Source organism: Ochotona princeps, chromosome 4, assembly GCF_030435755.1.
Source record: "Ochotona princeps isolate mOchPri1 chromosome 4, mOchPri1.hap1, whole genome shotgun sequence".
Classification (NCBI taxonomy): Eukaryota; Metazoa; Chordata; class Mammalia; order Lagomorpha; family Ochotonidae; genus Ochotona; species Ochotona princeps.
The window spans coordinates 34,000,259-34,010,551 of record NC_080835.1 but is presented as its reverse complement, the minus strand read 5'-3'; the positions used below and the strand labels follow the sequence as shown (position 1 = coordinate 34,010,551).

The 10,293-nt window shown below is 34.9% G+C and overlaps 1 protein-coding gene across 1 annotated transcript in view; it reads left to right on the top strand.

Moving 5' to 3' along the window:
• The first annotated feature begins 2,797 nt into the window (after positions 1 to 2,797).
• The window catches only part of LUZP2 (leucine zipper protein 2), a 252,311-nt gene continuing 244,815 nt past the window's right edge, over positions 2,798 to 10,293 (top strand). The window contains exon 1 of the mRNA XM_012927080.2: positions 2,798 to 2,868. The gene's annotated coding sequence lies outside the window, so the exon portion shown is untranslated. The remainder of the gene's footprint in view (positions 2,869 to 10,293) is intronic.

Below are 10,293 nucleotides of genomic sequence, written 5' to 3'. Positions count from 1 at the left end.
AAAAATGTGTAATTTCATAAACTTAGTTCTTAAATTATTTATTCATTTTATTTATTTGAAAGCCAGAGAGACAGGCACAAATATCTCATTCACTGGTTCACTCCTCAAATTCTACCATAAGTGGCAGGGTTGGGCCAGGCAGAAACCAAAAAGTAGGAAAAACCATACAGGTGTCTTACATGGGTGGCAGGTGCCCAAGAATGGGAGCTTTCACCTGCTTGCTCTTAAGATGCTTTGGCAGGAAGCTAAAATCAGAAACTCAGTCAATATTTAAATCTAACTACACCAAAACACCGTAAGAGCACAGATGTGATATATAAGTCATTATGCCAAGTAACAACCTCCATAATTTCTGAAAGTCAACAGTTGTAATCCTTAAATAACTTGTTTATTTTGTGCCAGCCATGTGTAAGATGTTTTATATTTTTATGTTGAATCTATTTACAGAAAAGTAAGATACTGCATGTATTATAAAATGAAGAACAAGATTCAAACAGGCAACCAAAATTTAAAGCCCATATGCATATTAAATAATGATGCTAGCATTCAAATTTATAAAAAATACTCATTGTGCATGTTTTAAAATGGAAATTAATACAGATGGGAGATTTAAATATCTTGTTCAACTGTTTAAGAGCAGCACCTAGGTGAAGTGGTAATTTAATGCAGTCAGCACACAGGTTGTAATCAACAGGTATATCAATCTTCTACTACGTTAAATAATCCAAAATTAGATCAGAGAATTATACCTCAATTTTCAGGCCATCACTTAGGAAATATCAAACACAGTAAGTTTTCTTGCTAAATATATCTTGCTGACCTCCCTGACCCACTCTTTTCTGGTCTGCATCTTAGGTTTTTTTTTTTTTTTCACCTTTCATTTTTGAATAACTTTTAATCCTTGTTTCCAGCAGAATGCCCAGAGTATACAAGATGTTCAATAAATGAACAGGCCTATTCTTATTCCACTATTCACCAAATGCTTTCACAATACAACCATTATTCTTTTTTTATCTTCCCCAGTCATTGTCTGAAATAGACTTCACAATTACCATCTTGATTTTTCATGTGAGGAAGTCAATAGATCAGTTTTATAACCTGCTCATGCCATATGCCCAAAATGGACTTGAATCTATAAAAATCTGTGAAAGATGACATTTCACCCATTGTAATCTCTCATTCTGTTCATTATATTTTGTGTGAAGCTACTTTTTCCAAATAAACCATGCTGCCTTTTATTAACTCTATCCTAATGAAAATCTCATTCAATCATTATAAGGAAGAGGCTTAACAAACTATAAACAGATTGCTTTTAGTGTGAAATTAAAAAAAAAAAAAGCCTGTGAAAGTGAGTACCATGCTTTGACACAGGTATTTTAATTACTCAAGACAGAAAATTGTTAAATATATATTAAGTAAACCAAAATTTACTCCTCTGGATATTGCCATTTCCCTCCCTGTCACAGTTACTCTTATGCAAAATGTGTGTGTGTGTGTGTGTGTGTGTGTATTTTCTCTCAGCTTTAACTTAATATAATTTAATTTAAGAGGTTGATTCAGTTAGTTAGGCTGCCACTTTCCCCACCAGTGATCCATATTGGAAAGAAGTTTTAGAACTAGCTACTCAGTTTTCAATCCAGTTCCTTCTAAGGCTCTTGAGTAGGAGCAGAAAATACCCCCAAGCACATAGACCACAAGCCCATTTGAAAGATTGGAATGGAGTTCCTGGTTCCTGGCTTTGGCTTGGCCCTACCATGTGCATTGTGGCCAAGTAAAGAGTGAGAAGATGCACTGAAAATCAATCTCTCTCTCACTCTCTCTTTTTGTGTTTCAAATTAACGAATCAACTTAAAGGAATTTTATTTTATTTATTTGAGATGAAGGGAGAGAGAGAAAGAAAAATATTTTGGGCTAGGGCAAAAACTGGACATTGGATATCCATCAAGGGCCCCAAGCAAGTAGTAGGGACAAAATTATTTGTAGTATCACTGTATTCTCTTAGGATTTGAGAAACAGAATCAGGAGATAGAGTCAGAAATTGAATCTGGTTACTATTCTGTGAAATGCAGGCAATTCAACAAGTAGGCTAAAGGGCTGCTGCAGATTTAATTTTTCCAAATTGGAGAAGATCAGTTCATCTATCTAAAAGGTCATTTAGTATAAAGAGGAAATTTACTAAGGGTGGCTTAACTGAAAATTCCTTTATGAGAAAAATTCAGGGACTTTTGTACTTAATTATATAGTATGAGAAATGATTACTGAAGTGGTACATATTTTTTTACTTAGTACACAATGTAGAGAGGCAAATTAGAATTTTATGCAAATGTGTGTATGTGTGTGTGCTTGTTATGTGTATAAAGATACCATAATGCATTGCTCATATTAAAACACCCAAAACCACACAGTTGCCTCTTGACTGATTGGATCTTGAGTTGTATTATTTCCTGGCAGGAAAGCTTTCTACCTACTTATATTTGTAGAAACTTTGCCAAAGCAAAAAAAACTTCAAATAAAAATGAGAAGATATAATTTATATCCTTTTTTAAATAGAGATGTTTGAAGAATAAGTTCTTATTTCAGACAACTAGAATTCAATATTCTTCTCTCTCCCTTTCGCCCACTGTGTAGCATATGCACAAATTCATGTCATAAATTCCTTTCCATTGTCCTTGGTGTTAGAGGAGGTTTCTGGCCTTGTTTGTGGAGAATTATCTAGGAGCAGTCAGAATCTGTACTATGGGAGCGAGCCTCAATTTTTCATATGAGTAAGACTGCCTTTTCCTACTTTTCTTATCAGTCTTTAAAAAATGATGAACAATCCGCCAAAACTGATGTTCAGAAGCTTCTGGAATTAGGCCAGAAACAAAGGTAAGATTCCATTTTGCTTTTTATTTTCTCACTTCTTGTTGCCATGGTGTCAAATTCCATTTAGAAACTTCATTATTCAGTTCATTCCCAGTGCATGGCCTCATTCATCCTCTTTCTTACACTTGCATGTACATCGGACTCACTTAAAAACCTTGCAGAAATGCAGATTTTTTTGCACAAAAATTGGAATGGGGTCTGAGATTTTGCATATTTAAGAAACAGTTGGTGATAGTAATGCTGCTGTTTCTTTCCTGAAGATCCCAGTTGGAGGCCCAGGATGTGTTATAGTTCAGTGAAATATAGGTTTCAGATGAAACCTAATATGTTTATCCTCAAAAGACAGATCACACACTTTGATGTTGACATACAATGTTATATAGGATCAAAATCAGATTATGATGATAATGGTAGAGAGGTAAAAAAAAATGGGATTATCTCATAAACAACACAAGTACAATATCATTGACACAATAGTAGCCTTCTTGTATACTGGCTCACCAATTTGAAAGCTAAAACACTATTGCAATGTGTATACACAAGAGTGTTGGACATGAATCCCAACTCTGTTACTAATTCCATCTTCCTGCTAATGGGCTCCCTGGGAGACAACAGACGATGGCTCCTATATATGAGTCGCAGTAACTCTCATGGGATACCGGGGTTTAGGTTAGAGGACCCAAGTTAGACAAGGCCCATTCCTGACTATTGGCAGACAATTGCAGAGAGAACCCACTGATGCAAGAACTCTGTGTGTGTGTCTTTCCCTCACTCTCTGTCACTGTTTCCTTCTTGCTCAGGCTTTCAACTGAATGGATATTTTAAAGAGATTTTTAATGTAATATGCTATGATGCCATGTGAAACAGATTCCAGGTCTCTTCATCAGTTTTGCTTCCTCCACAGACAGGTCCCCTTTTTAACCTTTTCAATAATTGTAAAAGTATAAATAGTGCAGAATTGCACAAATAGTTTTCATTTAGCTACACCCAGATTCCCCCTTCTATGAACACAAGGCATTTGTTTATTTGAAGGGAAGAAGTAGAGTGACAAAGATAGAGAACTTCCCTCTTCTGATATGCATCACAAAGCCCCGCAAATGCTTAGGCTTGGCAGGGTTTGAATGCAACCGAGAGTGCAACCCAGATCTCCCGAGAACGTTAGGTGTGTGGAGCTCAGTCACTTGAGCCAGCATTGCTGCTTCCCAGGTTCCCTACTAGCAGGAATGTGAAGACAATAGCTCAGAACTGAACCTAGGTACATCAATGAGGGACACAAATGTTTACCCTGTAGACTGATACCTGAATACTAACACCTGAAGTTGTCTTTTGATTCAGAAACCCGTCACAGGCATGAATTTTTTTTTCTAATAATTGATTTATTTGAGAGGCAGAGAGATAGCTGGGAGCCAAAAAGTGAGAGCTGAATCCACTTCTTTCACACAAGTGGCAGTACTTCTACTATTTGTGCCATCTCCTGCAGATTGTATGCTAAAGTCATATTGCAAAACTGAATAAATTTTTATAATATATAATTTCTCAAAAACCTATAGCATGCAATTTGTACATTTTTGCAGTGTACTTAAAGGGGTTATATAAAGAAATCATGCTTATATGACTGAAGCAAACTGAGTAATTTTCAGAAATAGATATGAATAAATAGCAAAAATGTATATTAAAATATTAGTTGATCATAAAGTTAGAAGTCTTATCTGAGTCCAAAAAAACACAAATTGTAGTAGATATCTTATGACTATACTCCCCATTCTGATGTTGTGCCCATCCTGCCACTTTCACTGTTGTTTACTGAATGCCTGTCTTGTTTAGGAAACTATTGTTTTTAGGGCCTCACCACTTGAGCTTGACTTGGAGTAGACGTTCCTCGAAATCATTTTGCTTTTATCAACTCTAAATGCATCAATTTTAGTTAATTTGCCTAGAGATTACCACTAGGTTAAAATGAATCGATCGAGGTTTCCTTTGAAATTGTAATGAAGAGATGGCTAGTCAGTATTACTGTAACTTCAGTTAGAAATTAAATAAATTATAAGAATTTAGAGTTTGCATCATAACTTTATGTGTAAAGATAAACAGCTAAAGTTTATGTCAAGAAACAAAAAGAGGTGTGTGTGTGTGTGTGTGTGTGTGTGTAAAACAGAGAGAGTGAGAGGAGGAGAGAGAGTTTGGATTACTCCTGTTATTTTTTTGTGAAGTATTTAGACATACTATTTGTAGGAAAGGGCCATTGGTGGAGAGATTTTAAGTCATAACATGTAGAAAATGTAGAAGTCAAGACGATGTAGTCATAAAAAGGCACTTGCATATATAGCAGTACTTCAATATGTTTGGGAGCTTTTCCTGAATACAATATTAATACATCATTTTATTTTCATGAATGTTGTTCAGGGGATAGCCCTGGCAAACAATTTTTGAGTCAGTATAGTTAAGGACTTCCTAATAATGTTCTCTGAATGCAAGGGACAACAGCATATGAAAGCAGAGGCCAATATGCCTTCTGTAGAGGCAGATATGCCTTCTGTAGAAAGATTTTGTAAATTTGTAATTGAAGATTGTGCCATTTAAAATTTCTTGTAACACAAAGTTCTGTGGTTAAAATGTGTCAACCCTCCATCCATCTATCACAAGTGTCATTGAAGGAATAAGTTCTTTTCGAGTTAAAGATTCAATCCCAAACTACATGAGCATAGTTTGGGCTCATCCTGGATAGTGGTGAGATGAGGTACAGAATCAAGTTTGGAATTATCTCCCACAACAAGGTAATTTAGCAAGCCTGAAAAGCAAAATGTTTTGTCACCCTAAAGGCGGGAGCAATAAACACACAAAAGATTGAGTCAGGAAGGTAAAATAGAAGCAGAAATGTTATTTAAAAGGGAAAAACCTACTATATGCCTGAAGGCTGTCCTTGGCATGAACACATGCAAAATTCTTTACCTGCTTCAGCTTTGGTTAATAGATCTTAAATTCTTTTCTGTTTCTGTGCTTACACTTCTTCTAGATATCAGTGTGACGGACGTTTAAATACACACACATACACACAAGTGTGCTTCAAAAAAATTTGTTCGAAACACAATTTAGAAATAAGTTTGCTTTGCTGCATTCTTAAAATTTGTTCACAGTTTATGTCTGTCTAATCTAGCCTATTTGTACATATCAGTGGAGAAACATGGCATATTTTGATTGTAATGCCCATTTAGCATAATTATATCTTCAAGCATTTCGGATTTTTTCTTGCTGAAGTGTTTATATTCTGATTTCTAGTTTGTTTAGGGATATATACAATATGTTATTATGCTTATCTATGGTAAATTCTACCGAACTATAAAATGCCAATGTTTCTTACTCCATGTATTACTTAATATTTGTTTAAAAACTGTCCCCATTGTGCTCTCTCCCTGAATCGTCTCAGTCTTTGGTAACAACCAAGTTCCATGACATGAACATTCTAGATTCCACACATGGGCAAAATCACGCAGTGTTTGTGTTGATGTGTCTTCATCATTTCCCTTAACACCACACTTCCCAGTTTTCATCAATGCTGTTGCAGAGTACAATATTTTGTCATTTTTATTATTGAATAATATTTCATTCTATCTACAAAATGTGTTCTTGTTGTTCATTTGTCAGTTGATAGAAACTGAGGCTGTTTCTGCTTCTTGACACTTGTGAATGGATATGCAGCAAACATGGGAGTGAAAATGCCCCTGACAGAATAGTTTCATTTCCTCTGAAAATGCATACTGTGTGTCAGAATCATGAATTATTAGGCAGTTCTAATTCTACATTTTTGAACATTCTCCATTTTCCTCAATGACAGTACCAATTTACGTTTCTACAAAATTTCTACTTTTCTCTGTGTTTGACCAGCATTTGTTAATTTCTGTCTTTTTGATATTAACATATCTACTTGGATTGGAATGATAGTTCATGGATTTGATTTGCTTGCTTTACTATTAATAACACTAGGAATTTTTTAATGTATCTGCTAGTGATTTGTATGAGGAATAAGACTTGTCAGTTTAAATGTCCTGCTCATGTATTTTTGCATTAAATTATTCTTATTAAGCACAAATGCGCATGTTTATAGGAATAAAATTAACTTTTCTTTGGGTTTGTAGAAGCATTTTTATAATTTATTTTAAGGTTAGCTGACTTTTTTTCTTTTAATTTTACTTCTTTTTGTTCTTATCATTTTATGACACAGTTCCATAGGCCTGGTTTACTATTTTTAACATTTTCCCATTTCACCACTTAATACATAAATATTGCATATGTGATACATACATATGTTAGTTTTCTTGAAAACACAAATAATAATGTCAAATAATGTGAGACTTATGGCTACAGTCATAAAGTGAGAAGAGTTTATTGTAAAGTAGATGGTAGAATTCAATGATGATGCTATCATCACAAATTTTGCACATTAAATGAGACACCTTGACTGCCATGTTTAAAGCAGCCCAATTCACTGTTGCGAAAATATATATCAACCCAGATATTCATCATCCTGGGCTCCTGGGAGACAAAGACTTAGTCACTAGGCCATCGCACCAGATCCTCTGTGATTTTCATATGTGGTGAAAGTTAGACATCAACTTTCATGTTTTTCATGTGAATCTGCAATTTCCTCAGCAGCATTTGTTGCAAATTTATTTTAAATGTAGGCTGTTAGCATGCTCTAAAAGACCAGTTGACTATGGATGTGAGTTTACCTCCAAGTTCCAAAAATCCCCTTCCCTCCACTATAGCCCCCTCCCGTCTTACAATGGATATCTTTTGTGAATTTTCACAAGTCCATCATGCTCCCACTGAGGTGTCTCCCAACAATGTAGGAGATTATTATCCATATCGCTGTGAGTCCATTCTTGTAGTGCATGTACAGAGACATACTTCTCTCTTTTTCCACCTATAAACATATTAATTTCCACTACTCTTCTATTATGCATCCCCTTAAGCCAATATACTATTTTAACTACTGTTTCATTTTGATACATTTGGAATCGAGGTCATGTAATGCCTCCTGCTTGGTTCTTTATTTTCAAGATCGCTTGGGTGTTCATAATTCACATTTCACAGAAATTCTCCAATGATTCCTTCTGTATGTGTGTTTGTGTGTCTGTGTATGTGCATAGGTAGGTTTGTGAACACTGACTTTCGTTTTTAATGCATATTTTTGTAATTTAGTTTTTGTTAATTATTTTATATGCCTATCATTTAAAATTTTTTTTATTTGTTGAGAAAAAGCACTTTAATATAGAAAATTTAAATACTTAAAGAGATATTTTCATGATCATTTAGCGTTTTAAATAAACCAATGCAGACCATAAATATTTTTAAATTATTTTGCTGGCTAAATGGTACAATATACCTTTAATATATCACACAAGAAGCTATTTTGAACCAGTTACTTAATATTCTTTTTTTTTAAATCTTTTTTGTATAAACATATATTTTTATTGAATTTCATTTTATAACAGCGTTTCTTAGGCTCTGATGTTCCCCCATCCCCTTCCCTCCCCCGCATGGTGGATTGCTCCACCTTATTGCAGTATTACAGTTTAAATGTAGTCTTGTTTCTTTCAATGCAAGCATGTGTCATGCATAGAGTCCAGTGTCTTATTGTCCAGCTCAATTCAACAGTTTCTTGGGGAGACCAACTCTGAGTCAATCCCAAAAGGTCAGATACCACATGTTTGCCTTAACTTAAGTTGAAATGCTGTCAATCTGAAAAATGTTACCTGTAAAATGTAGTATTATTTCAATCTCTAACAACCTGTAACACATACAACAACATATTGTGATGTAATCGATGAACCATAAATCAACGTGAGGCAGACTACTCATGATCTACATCAAAAAACTGTAAAACCTAATGTATTTTAAGACCCTCTCAGTAATGGGGAGGGAGAGCAGAGAGATCTTCCATCTCCCTAGAATGTGTGAGGATTTCTGTGCACACCCCTCCCAACAGTGTTCTATGCCTCAATGGGTGTCACATGCTTTGCTAAAGGTATAAACCAGTTTAGACTACCCTAAAATCTGCCAATTTCAGTAAAAATTATGCTTCAACACAATAAACTGCCAAACAGTAAAATGAAAATAGACATGAGATAGCTGAAAGGTATCCTATAGCCAATTTAAGATGGATAGAAACCAGTTGTATACAAACTATAATTGAAATGTTAATGAAATAGTCTCAGTATGTGGTTAAGAACTCGCATTGTCTAACATAACATTCACTCATTACAATGTTAATTAACCCCATAATGTTGGAAACTGTTGTTGATGTTATGTTATGGCATTTAATTGGACGGAATGATATTCTCATTTAAAACTTGAAATGAGCATTTTTTTAATTGAAAACATGAAAGATACAATTATGACTTCTTGAAGTTAGAAATATATTTTAATTGTATTTCACAAAGCACTTGTTGAAGATTTCAGTGCTAAGGATAACATGTAAATTGTTTCCCCTTCTTCATCGTATAATGCAAAGACTCGAGTGTGTCTGCAGAACAATTGTGCCATGCCTGTTGACGTTGGTTGCCTATCTTCTCACACCATCTTTCAATATGTGATATCTAAGAGGGTTGTAGGACTACAAATTAGGTAAAGACTGATATCATATGATATTTTCCAGGAATTGCTCTGCTTTTAAGTATCCTGAAAAATTGTACAAATTTGAAGTAATAATGGAAGTTTGATTTAAAATCTACATCTAGTGTTAACATTATTGGAGGACAGGTTAAACTATCCTCTGCAATGCTGGAATCCCACATTGGAGTGCAAGTTAGTACTTGGGCTGTTCATTCCAGCTTCCTACTACTATGCCTAGGAAGGCAATAGAACTGGTACAAATGATTAGAACTTTGTTACCCAGATGAGAGTCCAGGAAGGGGTTCCTGGTGTCTGGCTTTGGGCCAGTCCCGCCCTGTTTTCTGTAATGGCCATTTGGGAAGAGGAGTGAATAAAGTTTCTTTTTTTTTTTTTTATCCATTAATTACATTGTATTAGGTGACACAGTTTCATAGGTACTGGGATTCTCCCCACCCCTGTGAATAAAGTTTCTTTGTCTTTCTCTCTTTCATTCTGGCTTTCAAATAAACTGTAAAATAGAATAAGTCTTTGAAACTCATGCAGTCTTAATAATACTACACACATACACACACGCAAACACACACACCATGATGAAGGCAAGCATCATAGTACCAACGTGACTGTAATTATTTGAAAACTTCACCTAATCATATATTTACCTGTTGAACAAGGTCTAAATTATAGAAAATTTTTAAAAATGAAGATAGCTTGAATGAAGAAACAGATTTGGTTTCTAGGATGTGATGGTCAAAGAGCATGCATCAGGGTCTGGAGTGATGCTGGTGTGTGTGACATTGACCTACCATTTATTAATAA